Source organism: Salmo salar, chromosome ssa22 (genome assembly GCF_905237065.1).
Source record: "Salmo salar chromosome ssa22, Ssal_v3.1, whole genome shotgun sequence".
Classification (NCBI taxonomy): Eukaryota; Metazoa; Chordata; class Actinopteri; order Salmoniformes; family Salmonidae; genus Salmo; species Salmo salar.
Window position 1 is genome coordinate 35,592,076 of NC_059463.1, and position 14,774 is coordinate 35,606,849.

At 42.7% G+C, this 14,774-nt stretch overlaps 1 long non-coding RNA gene across 1 annotated transcript in view; it reads left to right on the forward strand.

Moving 5' to 3' along the window:
- The window catches only part of LOC123729661 (uncharacterized), a 36,929-nt gene extending 25,327 nt beyond the window's left edge, over positions 1 to 11,602 (forward strand). Inside the window, exons 2-3 of the long non-coding RNA XR_006761317.1 lie at positions 8,773 to 8,875; positions 10,330 to 11,602. This is a non-coding gene — a long non-coding RNA (uncharacterized lncRNA). The remainder of the gene's footprint in view (positions 1 to 8,772; positions 8,876 to 10,329) is intronic.
- The last annotated feature ends 3,172 nt before the right edge of the window (positions 11,603 to 14,774 follow it).

Genomic DNA, 14,774 nt, shown 5'->3' on the forward strand with positions numbered 1-14,774 from the left:
GGCATCTGACCGGGTAGTGTGTACGGCCAAATATATCACTGGGGCCGAGCTCCCTGACATCAAGGACCTCTATACCAGGCAGTGTCAGAGGAAGGCCCTAAAAATGGTCTCCAGCCACCCAAGACTGTTCTTTCTGGTACTGCATGGAAAGCTGTACTGAAGTTTGGAACCAACAGGACCCTGAACAGCTTCTACCCCCAAGCCATAAGGCTGCTAAATAGTTAGCTAAATAGTTAACCAATAGCTACCAGGACTATCTGCATTGAATCTTTTTGCACTAACTCTTTTGATGCACCACATACGCTGCTGTTACTGTTCATTATCTATTCTGTTCCCACGGGGGGCCAGTATGGAAGAAAAACAAAATGTATGAAAATGTATGCACTCACTTAGCAGACGCTCTGGATAAGAGCGTCTGCTAAATGACTTAAAATGTAAAAATGTTGCCTAGTCACTTTATCCCAACCTATATGTGCATATCTACCTCAATTACCTTGTACCCCTGCACATCGACTCGGTACTGGTACCACGTGTATATAGCCAAGTTGTCGTTACTCATTGTGTATTTATTATTATTCATGTTTTTATTATTTCTCTTTTTTTCTCACTGCATTGTTGGGAAGGGCCCGTAAGTACTGTAAGCGTTTCACTGTTAGTCTACACATGTTGTTTACGAAGCGTGTGAAAAATACACATTTATTTTATATATTATTAGACTTTTTTTTCTCATGTAACTTTTTTTTTGGTACCATCAAAAGAAAGAAGAAAAGTCTATGAACTTTGAACAACTGCTTGAACCTTTTAATTATCCTACTGTAGGCTATTGCCTAACTTTAGCCAATGGAAAGGTACAGACAATCTGTCTTTGATACCCTAGTATTGTCTTTTGCCCTTTTCTATCAAAACAATAAAACCCTGTCTTCACAAAGAACTCCTGCCTACGTGGTTATGTGAGTCATGTCAAACACATGTCTTCGAGTCTTGTGTAAACATAGCATGAGGCCTCTGAAACTGAAATGACCTTTCGCAAGCGAGCAGAGCCTGTAGTCGAGGGCAACAGATACAATCTCACTGAGAGCCTTATGACTGTAATAAAATCATAACGTGGGCTAAATGAAATCATACTAAACTGGCATGGAAGCCAAGGAGCCTGGGTGTACTAGAAGAGAGCCAGTGGATGCCCAGGTCAATGGAGAATTAACTAAGTGTCACGTCCTGACCAGTAAGGGGTTATTTGTTCTTATAGTTTGGTCAGGACGTGGCAGGGGGTATTTGTTTAATGTGGTTCTGGGTGTGTTTGTGTATGTGTTCAAGTAGAGGGGGTATTTGGTTTATATGGTTCGGGGTGGTTGTGTATGTAGAGGGATATTTGATTTATTAGTCCAGGGTTTGGTTATTGTTCTATGTTAGTTTATTTCTATGTTCAGTCTAGTCGTTTGTATTTCTATGTTTAGCTAATTGGTGTTGGGGCCTTCAGTTGAAGGTCCTCTGATTGAAGGTCCTATAAATAGGAATGTGTTTGTCATGGGATTTTGTGGGAGATTGTTTCTTGTTTTGCTGTATGCCTGACGAGACTGTCTAGTTTGTTTGTTTGTTTTTTTGTACACGTTGTTTGTGTTTTTCCTTCTTCACTAATAAAAAGAAGATGAGTATACATTTTCCTGCTGCGTTTTGGTCTACACCCTGTGACACTAAGGCCCAGTGAAATACTGAGAAAGGTATTTTGGTTCTGGCTGATAAGGCCACACATTGAGCTCAATCATTTCCCTCTAGTCTGCTCAATTTGTGTTTCTACCATTACAGCAAACCACAAACAAGTACACAAGATTTACACATGACACATCAGCAATTTCCTATTTTCAACAACACAAAATTACCATGGCATTTTCACTGGTACTGTAGTACAAGGCAGGATTGGGGATAACCAAATGAAATGTATGTGTTGCCGTGGCTCACTAGCCTTCAGTCCAAGCTAGAGTTCACCCACTATGGCTGTGTCCCAAATGGCATCCTATTCCCTATATAGTGCAGTATTTTTGACCAGGGCCCATAGGGGTCCGATCAAAAGTAGTGCATAATATAGAGAATAGGGTGCCATTTGGGACTCAATAGATGTGCATTATAAACGGCCCCCAAGCTACTATTTCATATCGGCTGGCTGGTGCAACGGCGCTATCTCTATATCGAGAGCGACATTTCAAATGCATTTCCACACCTAGGCACGAAGGTGGCCTTGAGTCGGCTGCGTTTCTCTCTGAATCACATGCCTTTCATAACAAAATGTGATGAAATCAGGGGCCAAGTTTTCTGACTCAACGGTGGTCTGCCATTAATGCTGGGCTATACCAAGAGACAGAGCACAGCTTGGTCTGGATACACTCACCACTCATACATACAGCATGGACCAAAACAGCAGGATGCTTTTGCTTGTTGTTTAGCTCTGTTTTACCATACAAGATGAAGGTCTGATCATTAAAACAGGTATTTGGGGGATTTTACAGGCCTTTCTCTCTCACTCATTCTTTCTGACAGAATCCCTAGGCTTGTGGTCAAATCAGTATAGTTCACCAAATCTAACTATTGAATTCAATAGATTCTCAGATCCAATAGTCTTTAAAACTGGGGTTTCCTTTTATTTGATTTGAAGGAGTTTACATTTACTGGCTAGTATTGAGCTACTCTGACTTAACAGATGTTGGTCAGTGGCTGTCGAAGACTACAGAAAGGTGTCAGTGTGTGGAATGATGTAACGATATACACTCAGTGGTCAATTTATTAGGTACACGTTGACACCAGGCAGGATGGGGCCTTGGACTCATGCTGCTTACGCCAAATCCTGACTCTGCCATCAGCATGACGCAACAGAAACCGGGATTCGACGGACCAGGCAATGTCTTTCCACTCCTCAATTGTCCAGTGTTGGTGATCGCGTGCCCAATGGAGCCACTTCTTGTTTTTAGCTGATAGTAGTGAAACCCAGTGTGGTCGTCTGCTGCAATAGCCCATCCATGACAAGGGTTAACGAGTTGTGCGTTCTGAGATACCATTTTCGTGAAAAGGTTGGTGTACCTAATAAACTGGCCACTGGGTGTAAAGTCTTTCTGTAACTGCGGTACAGATTAAAAGGTCTCTAGTGTGGGTAGTAGGGTTTGATGTTGACTCCATATTGACTATATATGTCTTTTAGATGAGCTCAGCAATAGGTGTGGGTCCTCTCGCTGGGTAGGCGTGTCACAGCCTGTGGGATTCCCCAATGAGGATGCTGCTTTAAAGTATACAGTTCTGTGGTTTTACAGATACCTTTACACCTGGCACCTTTCCCACTGTCTGTCATACTCATATTGCTAACAGTTAACAAGAGTTAGTTGCTAATTGGGTGCTTTCCAAGCTGAATTTAGGAGAGGGATGACTATTTTGACTTAATTGTTCTCTGTGATTCAGCTAAGCTGACATTAGTGGGTATCTAGATGTAGATTTAAAGTGGCTCAGCATGATTGATTCTCCCCCACAGGTTGTCTGTGGTCAGGGGATGTCACTAAGGACCCTGGAGACAATAGGGCAGGGACAATAGTCAGGAATCAGGATGCAATTATCTGGGACACTTCCCATCTGAATCTCTGTGAGGATTTCCCTTCTCAGCCCACCTCACAGTCCCACTGGCAACCACAAGGCCCTGCCTGCAGGAAAGGAGGGCTACTGGAGTGGAGTGGTGGGGCTGAGGTCTGTGGTTTAGCCAGCGTTTCCACTCCCTGCTCATATGATTGCCTGTGAGTAACCAGGCCACCGAGATCAAGCAGCGGCAGATAGAACAGGCCCCAGAACTGCATGTGGAGTACGAGTACTACGCAATGAGGGCTGTACAATCCATGTCGAAAACAAAAGCAAAAGTAAGAAAGACTGTTCAGAGACACTTTACTTGACTAGCACTTTGACCCATTTGACAGATTGATATAAGTCTAGCACTTTCAGATCAGTCAAAAGTCCATTTGATATCTCATGACAAGGTCATTCAAATGTTGTATAATAACTAACTTAGATGGTAACTTTACATGAAGTAACATAGTGGGGCTTTCTTTTGGTCTTTAAAATTCGTTTTGTGGTAGTGTAAAAAGTTTAAAAAGTTTTATTTTACTATTTAAAGCAAAGCAGTTACATATAGTCAAGTAAAATAACTGTTCTAATTACTTTGATATACTACTATATCAACCTTATTACTTTGGATTGTGGGGCAGTTAGATCACACATTTAATCAGAAATAGCTACACTCGGACCACTACACCTTTATACACTCTCCTACCAAAATACCACAGCATATGCCAACTGTCATAATAGAGCACAGAAGACAATGAGGCATTAAATAAAATACATATTACAACATATTTGGATGACAGCGGGATGTTCATGTAGTCCTCTCTGGGCTGGAGGGGGATCAGTGGGAAGAGGGACCCACTGGCCGGAAAGGCGTTACCCCTTCCTTCTGAGCACCTCTGCCCCCCGGGGGGGGGGGGGGGACACATAAGTTAACTGAGCATAGCATACATACACACCTGATTCAGTTTTCTCTGTTTAGTTTTTCCAGGTTTCAGTTTGTAAGTAAAAAATTGCTCTCAAAATCACACCTTTTAAATAAATAAAAAACCAAATTGGATGTTCTAAGTCTACAAGAATGCTTAAACCACATCAAGAGACCTTTTTTTTTAGGTCTGGGAAAAATAAAATACATTTAGATTTTTAGGTGTAGGTTACCCTTTAATGCAAGAGAGCGATGTTTCTGTTGTGCTCATGTGATTGTTTGCAAACAAATGGCCATTGGATTGATGCAAATAATCATGATATCATTCTTTCAGGTAAGCATAGGCTTGAGAAGGTTTTTGGGAAAGCCTTTCCATCTCTACCAGAGGAAGGTTATCATAAGCATCATTGCTAACTGCTACACAAAGTTTAAGAACACGCACGCACGCACGCACGCACACACCACACCACACCACACCACACCACACACAAACGGGCATTCCTGTGCCATTTCAGAAAGTTGCAAGAAAATATTAATCACTGATGCTGACTGAACTGAATAGGCTACACAACTCTTATTCAAATTAAAATGTCTAAACTACAGTTGTTGCATGTGAAAACAAAGAAGTTATCACATGCAAAAAAACAACCCTGAACGAAGTTTTCCCCATTTAGCCTACATATCAGATTAATCTAAAGTGATGTTGTTCGGGGGTGTGACAACCTGGCTATACTCATAATCGTATCCGTAAATTGACAGTTGATACTCATGTATTATTATGCCTAAGTAGATGTTGGCAAAGAACTCCCTGCAGGTTTATAGACCAAAAAAGCAGCAGATTAGGAGCAGCACGCAGAGGCGTGTGCGTGTGTGTGTGACTGTATCTGTGTGTCCTGCCCTCAAAATTTGCAGCAGGCAGACAAGTTTGCTGTCACTCGTTTCTTCTTTTTTCCCTACTCTCGCTTCACTTGTTAGATATTATGGACATTGATAGCTTGCTAGAAAATGTCCTCGCCTATTGATGTATCACAGTAGCAGGCTCCAGGAGGCAGCAGCAATCTAAATGATCAGACCAAAACATACAAGGAGAAGTGACCTGGTGAAGCGAGTGAACGGAGACACCTATCCAATCAAAGCAGCAGGATCAATGTATCCACCGCCCTTCTCTTTACAGACAGGCACATTTTTGTCACTCTAAACTCTGCCAGATTGCATAGCGGAGAAGGTACGGTGGGATTCGAAATGGTCAGTGATTTGTTTGTTAACTTGGCTTTCGAAGACCTTAGAAAGGCAGGGTAGGATAGATATAGGTCTGTAGCAGTGTGGGTCTAGAGTGTCTCCCCGTTTGAAGAGGGGGATGACCGCAGCAGCTTTCCAATCTTTGGGGATCTCAGATGATATGAAAGAGAGATTGAACAGGCTAGTAATAGGGGTTGCAAAAATTTCGACAGATCATTTTAGAAAGAGAGGGTCCAGATTGTCTAGCCCGGCTGATTTGTAGGGGCCCACATTTTGCAGCTCTTTCAGAACATCAGCTATCTGGACTTGGGTGAAGGAGAAATGGGGGAGGCTTGGGCGAGTTGCTGTGGGGGGTGTAGGGCAGTTGACCGGGGTAGGGGTAGCCAGGTGGAAAGCATGGCCAGCCGTAGAAAAATGCTTATTGAAATTCTCAATTATTGTGGATTTATCGGTGGAGACAGTGTTTCCTATTTCCGGTTTCCTTATCAATAAAATTCCACAATACGGTGCAGAGTGCTTGACAAGGAGACCCAGCTCCGCTAAAACCATTGACAACTACGTGCCATTTTCAAGAAATTGTTAAATAAAAGTTATGACTATACTGAACAAAAACATAAATGCAACATGCAACAATTTCAAAGATTTTAGTGAGTTACAGTCAATTGAAATAAATAAATTAAGCTCTAATCTGTAAATTTAACCTGACTGGGAATACAGATATGCATCTGTTGGTCACAGATACCTTTTAAAAAAAGGTAGGGTGTGGTCAGAAAACCAGACAGTATCTGGTGTGACCACCATTTGCCTCATGCATTGCGACACATCTCCTTCGCATAGGGTTAATCAGGCTGTTGATTGTGGCCTGTGGAATGTTTTCCCACACCTCTTCAATGGCTGTGAGAAGTTGCTGGATATTGGCGGGAACCTGAACACGATCCAAAGCATCCCAAACATGTTCAATGTGTGACATGTCTGGTAAGTATGCAGGCCATGGAAGAACCGGGACATTTTCAGCTTCCAGGAATTGTGTACAGATCCTTGCGACATGGGGCCGTGCATTATCATGCTGAAACATGAGGTGATGGCGGCGGATGAATGGCACAACAATGGGCCTCAGAATATTTTCAATATCTCTATGCATTCAAATTGCCATCGATAAAATGCAATTGTGTTCGTTGTCCGTAGCTTATGCCCGCCCATACCATAACCCCACCACCACCATGGGGCATTCTGTTCACACTGTTCACAACAAACAGCTCGCCCACACAGCGCCAAACACAGGGTCTGCGGTTTTGAGGCCGGTTGGATGTACTGCCAAATTCTCTAAAATTATGTTGGAGGTGGCTTATGGTAGAGAAATGAACATTGCATTCTCTGGCAACAACTCTGGTGGACATTCCTGCAGTCAGCATGCCAATTGCACGTTCCCCCAAAACTTGAGACATCTGTGGCATTGTGTTGTGAGACAAAACTGCACATTTTAGAGTGCCCTTTTATTGTCCCCAGCACAAGGTGCACCTGTGTTATGATCATGCTGTTTAATCAGGTTCTTCTTGATATGCCACACCTGTCAGGTGGAAGGATTATCTTGGTGAAGGAGAAATGTTCACTAACAGGGATGTAAACAAATTTGTGCATGGAGCTTTTATTTCAGCTCATGAAACATGGGACCAACACTTAACATGTTGCCTTTTATATTTTTGTTCAGTGTATTTGGTTTTAATATCATCACCTCTTAAACACATAGTCAGAACTACATATATTTAGCTCTATCAGCTCTATCAGAGTTATACAGCAAATAACTGCATGCTTTTCATGATCAGTAAACATCAATTGATCATGTATTTTCATATAGGTGAGGGTAGCCTATCCATTTGGCATGTAGCCAGCTAGCTAAGCAAACAACGTGTCCTTTAGCTTGCTTCATCAGAGATTAGGCTTTTGGAAAGAGCTTGACATTGGCAAAGTTGTCAGTCGGACTACTGTCATCACCACTGTAGATGGCAAACAAATATAGCCATCTAGTTCATCCCCTGAAAGATAGCTTGTTAACTAGCCATATTGACGTGATCTGTTATTAGCTAGCTAGCGAATTTGATGTGATCCATTAATCAATGTAGCCGTGATTAAACACTCTTAAAAGCAATGTTGAAAAATGAATAATGTTAGCTAACTTTGCTAGGTAGGCCTAGTTTGGTTGGAGAAAAAAGTACATTAGGTCAATTTACCACTGTGTTTAGCCAACTGTACAAAGTTTCTACCAGTAAGGGAAAGGAAAAGGGGGGATACCTAGTCAGTTGTACAACTGAATGCCTTCAACTGAAATATGCCTTCTGCATTTAACTAAACCCCTCTGAAGCGTGCAAAGTAAACATGGTCAGCTAATAGTATATCGGCAAATGCGCACTTCTGCTGCTTGACAGGCAGAGCCCACAAAGGATGGGAAATGAAACATTCACTGTCTTTTCGGTAAGCAACTCCAGTGTAGATTTGGCCTTGTGTTTTAGGTTACTGGAACTTGTAGTGGCTGGGTGTATTGATAGAACATCCAAAATGTAACTAACAACTTCATCATGCACAAAGGGATATTCAATGTCTGCTTTTTTTTCTTATTTTCATCTATGTATAGGTGCCCTTCTTTGTTTAAAATTCACAGCTCGACTGAGGGACTGTACAGATAATAGCTAGTAACCTACAATTCTACACATTTTGTCATGGGTCTGAGAGAAAAAAAATCAGGTTTAAAGCAAATTTTCTGGGATTCTACACATTTTGCCATGGCTTATGCCGTGTTCTTATGCTAACTGGGTCAAACATTGTACCAAAATCAATGGGGGCTGAATAACGAGAAGTCGGAAGTATTCGCAAGCCCCACCATTAATGCCGTTCATTAGAAAATAACTATCAGTCATCTCATCTCAGTGCTGGTAGCTTCATCCTGCTAGGAGCAGGAAATCCATAGAACTATCTGTGCTTTATCTGAGCTTTGATTCATTTCCTCGTCTCTTCCTTCCTCCTAGCTCCTTCCCCTCGGTTGCCACAGCATCGGACTCCCTGTTTCCCATGCAGCCGGGTCGCAAACCAGGAAGGAAAAGGAAGAAAACACTTTGTCCGCATAGCTGGGTGGGTATGGACAGATACATGAGAAATGTCCTGGAACTGAAGGAGTTCATCCAGTGTACAACTTTAATAAAGACTAGTCAGCTTGGTTGTACAGTATTAATTCCCAGTTGAGAATTAAAGACTGATTGATGGAAGGGATTTCATATCCACTAGATACTAATGAATGCACTGATATGAATAGGTTATGATATACTTCAGAGGTTACAGTTGATAAAATAGAGCTGTACTGTTACTGTAGTTCCCATATACAAGAATTTACTTATAAAGTCTCACAAAGGGAAAAATACATGTCCACTTTTTGCACACCGCCTCCTCTCGTCCCCCAACCCCATTCTTCGTATTACTTCAGGCTTATATCACCCTCATTCCTTATACAATAATTAACTCCCCTTGTCCAGATGACTACTATGTTAGTGGCAGCCATTTCAGTACACGCAGGCTTGGGAATGGAACTCTGATGAAACACTCAGTAATGCAGTATGTCAATTCAATAGAGGGTCATACACCAGGGTCAAAAATAATCTTCCTCTACCATCGGCACTCTGTTTGATTCAAATTGCAGGCCTTGTTCGCTTTTGACAGTTAAATAAAAGTCTCTTAATTTTCTTGTTGGGAACTCCCACTGGGGAGAGTTAGTAAAGCGCCGCATGATGTAACTCCAACATAATCACATACACTTAATGAAAACGACAGTAGAGTGTTTAGCGAACTGTGGAGAAGTAGGATTCTGAAAGGTGATGGTTCTGTCATGAGTTGAAGCCTGTGATAATTTGAGCCTTTATTTTTCCTGATGAATTAAATCGAAGTTTTAGCAATCAGAGGTAGAAGTCAATTCTGTGGAACATCCCTATTATGAGGAAACATCCTGTTATGAGGAAAAACTCAGCAACCTGCTATTACCTCACAACATAGTTTCACTGAACTTCTGGGTTTGAACAAATAGGCAGGGTGTAATTGTGTTAATGTCACTGACGTGGTATTCACTTTATCTCCTGGATGGTCTTCTTCTTTGTTCAAGCCTCCTTGTGTAGAACACTTCCAGACAAGTAACAACAGAGTAGGATCAGATGGGTTTGGGTGTCCTCAAGGGGCCCACACAGACCACTGTCGTGATGCGTTCTTGTAACTCAGTATGACTTTCCTGAAATGTCTGTGAGATCAGGATGGTTGTAAGAGGATGATGGTGATGATGAGTATTTATCACACCAGACACACTCAGATTGTCCATACAGATGCACCACAAGCCAGCACAGACAGTGAAACCTGTATATTATTAACTACAGTAACATGCCTCGGGCTAGTCTGCTAGTGCAGCAAACTCTCAATTATTAGTTTTGGGAAGAGAGGGAGGAGGGCCCCATTTAAATATTGAATTGCTGGTTGCATGTGTTGATAGTTACTATAGTGACTTATTTGCTCTGGCTTTTGTTTTCTCTCCCGATGTGTCGACACAGTTCCTGTTGGCGGTGAGGGAGAGGTTGAGCAATCCCCCGGGCCATTGCGTAAGCTGCCCCCCTTCACTTTCAGGTGCAAGCGAGTGAGTCTGTCGGTGTGGCTGAAAGTCAATCCTCTTCTAGGAATGTGATACGTATCAGAGGAGTGGGACTGAGGTAATGCCATGCAAATACTGCTCCAGCCCCACTGGCTACACAGACAGGCAGCACAGCACAGGGGAGGTTGCGCAAGACCCAATGCCTGCTGTACAGTGGCAGACAAGCTCACATAGGGGAGAGAGGTAGACCGAGAGAGGGAGAAAGGTAGACAGAGAGACAGAGGGAGGGTCAGGGGAAGACAGAGAGAGAGAGAGAGAGTGAGAGAGAGAGAGAATACAAAATAAGAGGCAGAGACAAAGGTGAAGATAGAAGGTATAGGGAGGAAGAGTAAAAATAAGCAGTGAAAGAGAAAGCAAGAGATTGACAGCCAGTGAAGCAGACAGTGTGTGACTGAGAAGCAGCTAGGGACATAATAAAACAATGAAAAAGTAAGAGAGAGTAGAGGCTGAGAAATTGGTGAGAAGCATGATTGACCGACAGAAATCAGAGAGCCAAGAGAGAGAAAGTAAAAACAATGAGAAGTAGACAAGCAACAGGTTGAGGGAGAGAGAAGGGTAGGCACAGAAAGTGAGGGAAAAATACTCACTGAGAAAGAGAATGGAAGGCAGAGAAAGTGATGAAAAGAGACGTGAGAGAGAGAAACCAGCCACATTGTTCAGACTACTACTACTACTACACACCAGGCACCTCTAGTAATACTGATCCCCGTACTGGCGCTGAGTTTTTTTCACTCAGGATTTCTCTTTCGCCTTACCTCCGTGTGAGAGTCTGTTTTACGACCTTGCCACGGTTAATGCTTGTGTGTGTGTATAAGATCCTGGGTATGACACAACAGCCCAGACAGGGCTGTCTACATACTTTACAGTGTACACCATCAAATGTAATGCCAGGCAATAACAGTGTTTCCCATTGCAACAGATGGAGCCGAGCGAGACTGAATGCTATCATGCTTTAGCGAGTTGCAATCAGTGTGAAACGATGACCAACACTTATGCCCGATGTCCAGCAGATGCATATGCGTTTTGTTTTGCCGGATGTCTAGCCCGTATTTTCCGTACATGACGCACATGTGCTTCGCTTTTCAACTAGCTAAACGCTAGCTAGTTGGAGTCTGTGTGTGTACTTCCATTTGTCCCACCGCGCGGTTAACCTGTTATGGATAGGGGGCAGTATTTTCACGGCCGGATAAAAAACGTACCCGATTTAATCTGGTTATTACTCCTGCCCAGAAACTAGAATATGCATATAATTACTAGATTTGGATAGAAAACACCCTAAAGTTTCTAAAACTGTTTGAATGGTGTCTGTGAGTATAACAGAACTCATATGGCAGGCCAAAACCTGAGAAGATTCTATATGGGAAGTGCCCTGTCTGACCATTTCTTGGCCTTCTGTAGCCTCTTTATCGAAAATACAGGATCTCTGCTGTAATGTGACATTTTCTAAGGCTCCCATAGGAGAGCCTATGGGAGCCTTAGAAAATGTCACATTACAGTAGAGATCCTGCAGAAGGCGCCAGAAAAAATGCAGCAGAAGGCGCTAGAACGTGGAATGATAACTGCAGTCCCTGGGCTAAAAACAGTAGGGCTTTTGGAGAGTGCTCCTTCTGAGAACAATGACACTGGTGCGCGCGTGCATGAGACGACTCCATTTTCTACTTTCAGTGTTTGAACGGTTGGAATATTGGAATATTATCGCTATTTTACGAGAAAAATCGTATAAAAATTGATTTTAAACAGCGTTTGACATGCTTCGAAGTACTGTAATGGAATATTTTGAATTTTTTTTGTCACGATATGCGCCGGCGCGTCACCCTTCGGATAGTGTCTTGAACGCAAGAACAAAACGCAGCTATTTGGATATAACTATGGATTATTTGGAACCAAAACAACATTGGGTGTTGAAGTAGAAGTCCTGGGAGTGCATTCTGACGAAGAACAGCAAAGGTAATCCAATTTTTCTTATAGTAAATCTGAGTTTGGTGAGTGCCAAACTTGGTGGGTGTCAAAATAGCTAGCCTGTGATGGCCGGGCTATCTATTCAGAATATTGCAAAATGTGCTTTCACCGAAAAGCTATTTTAAAATCGGACACCGCGATTGCATAAAGGAGTTCTGTATCTATAATTCTTAAAATAATTGTTATGTTTTTTGTGAACGTTTATCGTGAGTAATTGAGTAAATTCACCGGAAGTTTTCGGTGGGTATGCTAGTTCTGAACAAAACATGCTAATGTAAAAAACTGTTTTTTGATATAAATATGAACTTGATTGAACAAAACATGCATGTATTGTATAACATAATGTCCTAGGAGTGTCATCTGATGAAGATCATCAAAGGTTAGTGCTGCATTTAGCTGTGGTTTTGGTTTTTGTGACATATATGCTAGCTTGAAAAATGGGTGTGTGATTATTTTTGGCTGGGTACTCTCCTGACATAATCTAATGTTTTGCTTTCGTTGTAAAGCCTTTTTGAAATCGGACAATGTGGTTAGATAAAGGAGAGTCTTGTCTTTAAAATGGTGTAAAATAGTCATATGTTTGAAAAATTGAAGTTTTTGCATTTTTGAGGTATTTGTAATTCGCGCCACGCTATACCATTGGATATTGGTGAGGCGTTCCGCTAGCGGAACGTCTGTCCCTAACAGGTTTTAAGCAACACACGAGATGAAAATATTGGAACGCATGCGGTACACAGAACGCACTGTAGCCTACTGTGGCACCCCCAACATAGCGTTGCGGACTGCTCCATTGACAATGAATGAGTTTGATGCATCTGGTTGACATTAGGCATCACCTCTCCGCACAAATAGCTCAGTCTGCTTGCGTGTTCCAAGCAGCACCACAGGATTCCACAGCAATGGAATATGTAGCTCTATTCAGAGATTGCATGAGAGTTGCAGGATGCGAGTGTGCCTGTTGGATCATATGCCTTTTCAGAGTGCCAGGTGCTGAAGAGGAAGAGGACTGACTGGAAATGTGATGCTTTTTTCATTGTGTCAAGATGGCTAAAATGTATAAGCTTTTTATTAACTACGTGTAATATATTAATATATGCTACATAAATGAATACAGTAGTTCTGCATCCATCTGTGGGGATGTCCTGTCATTGTTAACCTGTGGTTGTTGACATGACAGACAATGAAATCCTATTAACACAAATGACAACACACATGTCACTCAATTCAGTACTTCCTAGTTCCATGTATCAAACAGTTATTTCAGTTATATTAAAACCAGGAAAATCTGGAGAGTCCCCTGTTGATTATAAACCACTCAGTATTATACAATTTGTAAAAAAAACAAGATCTAGGTTTATCAATAATGGCAGTTAATGCTGAAAAGGCTTTCGACCGTCTTGCATGGCCTTTTCTATTCAAAACTTTGGAACTCTCCAGCTGAAATAATACATTTAATAAAAATGTTATATACTGCTCAAAAAAATAAAGGGAACACTTAAACAACACAATCTAACTCCAAGTCAATCACACTTCAGTGAAATCAAACTGTCCACTTAGAAAGCAACACTGATTGACAATAAATAGGTCAGATAGTGCTCAGGTAGTGCAGCTCATCCAGGATGGCACATCAATGCGAGCTGTGGCAAGAAGGTTTGCTGTGTCTGTCAGCGTAGTGTCCAGAGCATGGAGGCGCTACCAGGAGACAGGCCAGTACATCAGGAGACGTGGAGGAGGCCGTAGGAGGGCAACAACCCAGCAGCAGGACCGCTACCTCCGCCTTTGTGCAAGGAGGAGCAGGAGAAGCACTGCCAGAGCCCTGCAAAATGACCTCCAGCAGGCCACAAATGTGCATGTGTCTGCTCAAACGGTCAGAAACAGACTCCATGAGGGTGGTATGAGGGCCCGACGTCCACAGGTGGGGGTTGTGCTTACAGCCCAACACCGTGCAGGACGTTTGGCATTTGCCAGAGAACACCAAGATTGGCAAATTCGCCACTGGCGCCCTGTGCTCTTCACAGATGAAAGCAAGTTCACACTGAGCACGTGACAGACGTGACAGAGTCTGGAGACGCCGTGGAGAACGTTCTGCTGCCTGCAACATCCTCCAGCATGACCGGTTTGGCGGTGGGTCAGTCATGGTGTGGGGTGGCATTTCTTTGGGGGGCCGCACAGCCCTCCATGTGCTCGCCAGAGGTAGCCTGACTGCCATTAGGTACCGAGATGAGATCCTCAGACCCCTTGTGAGACCATATGCTGGTGCGGTTGGCCCTGGGTTCCTCCTAATGCAAGACAATGCTAGAGCTCATGTGGCTGGAGTGTGTCAGCAGTTCCTGCAAGAGGAAGGCATTGATGCTATGGACTGGCCCGCCCGTTCCCCAGACCTGAATC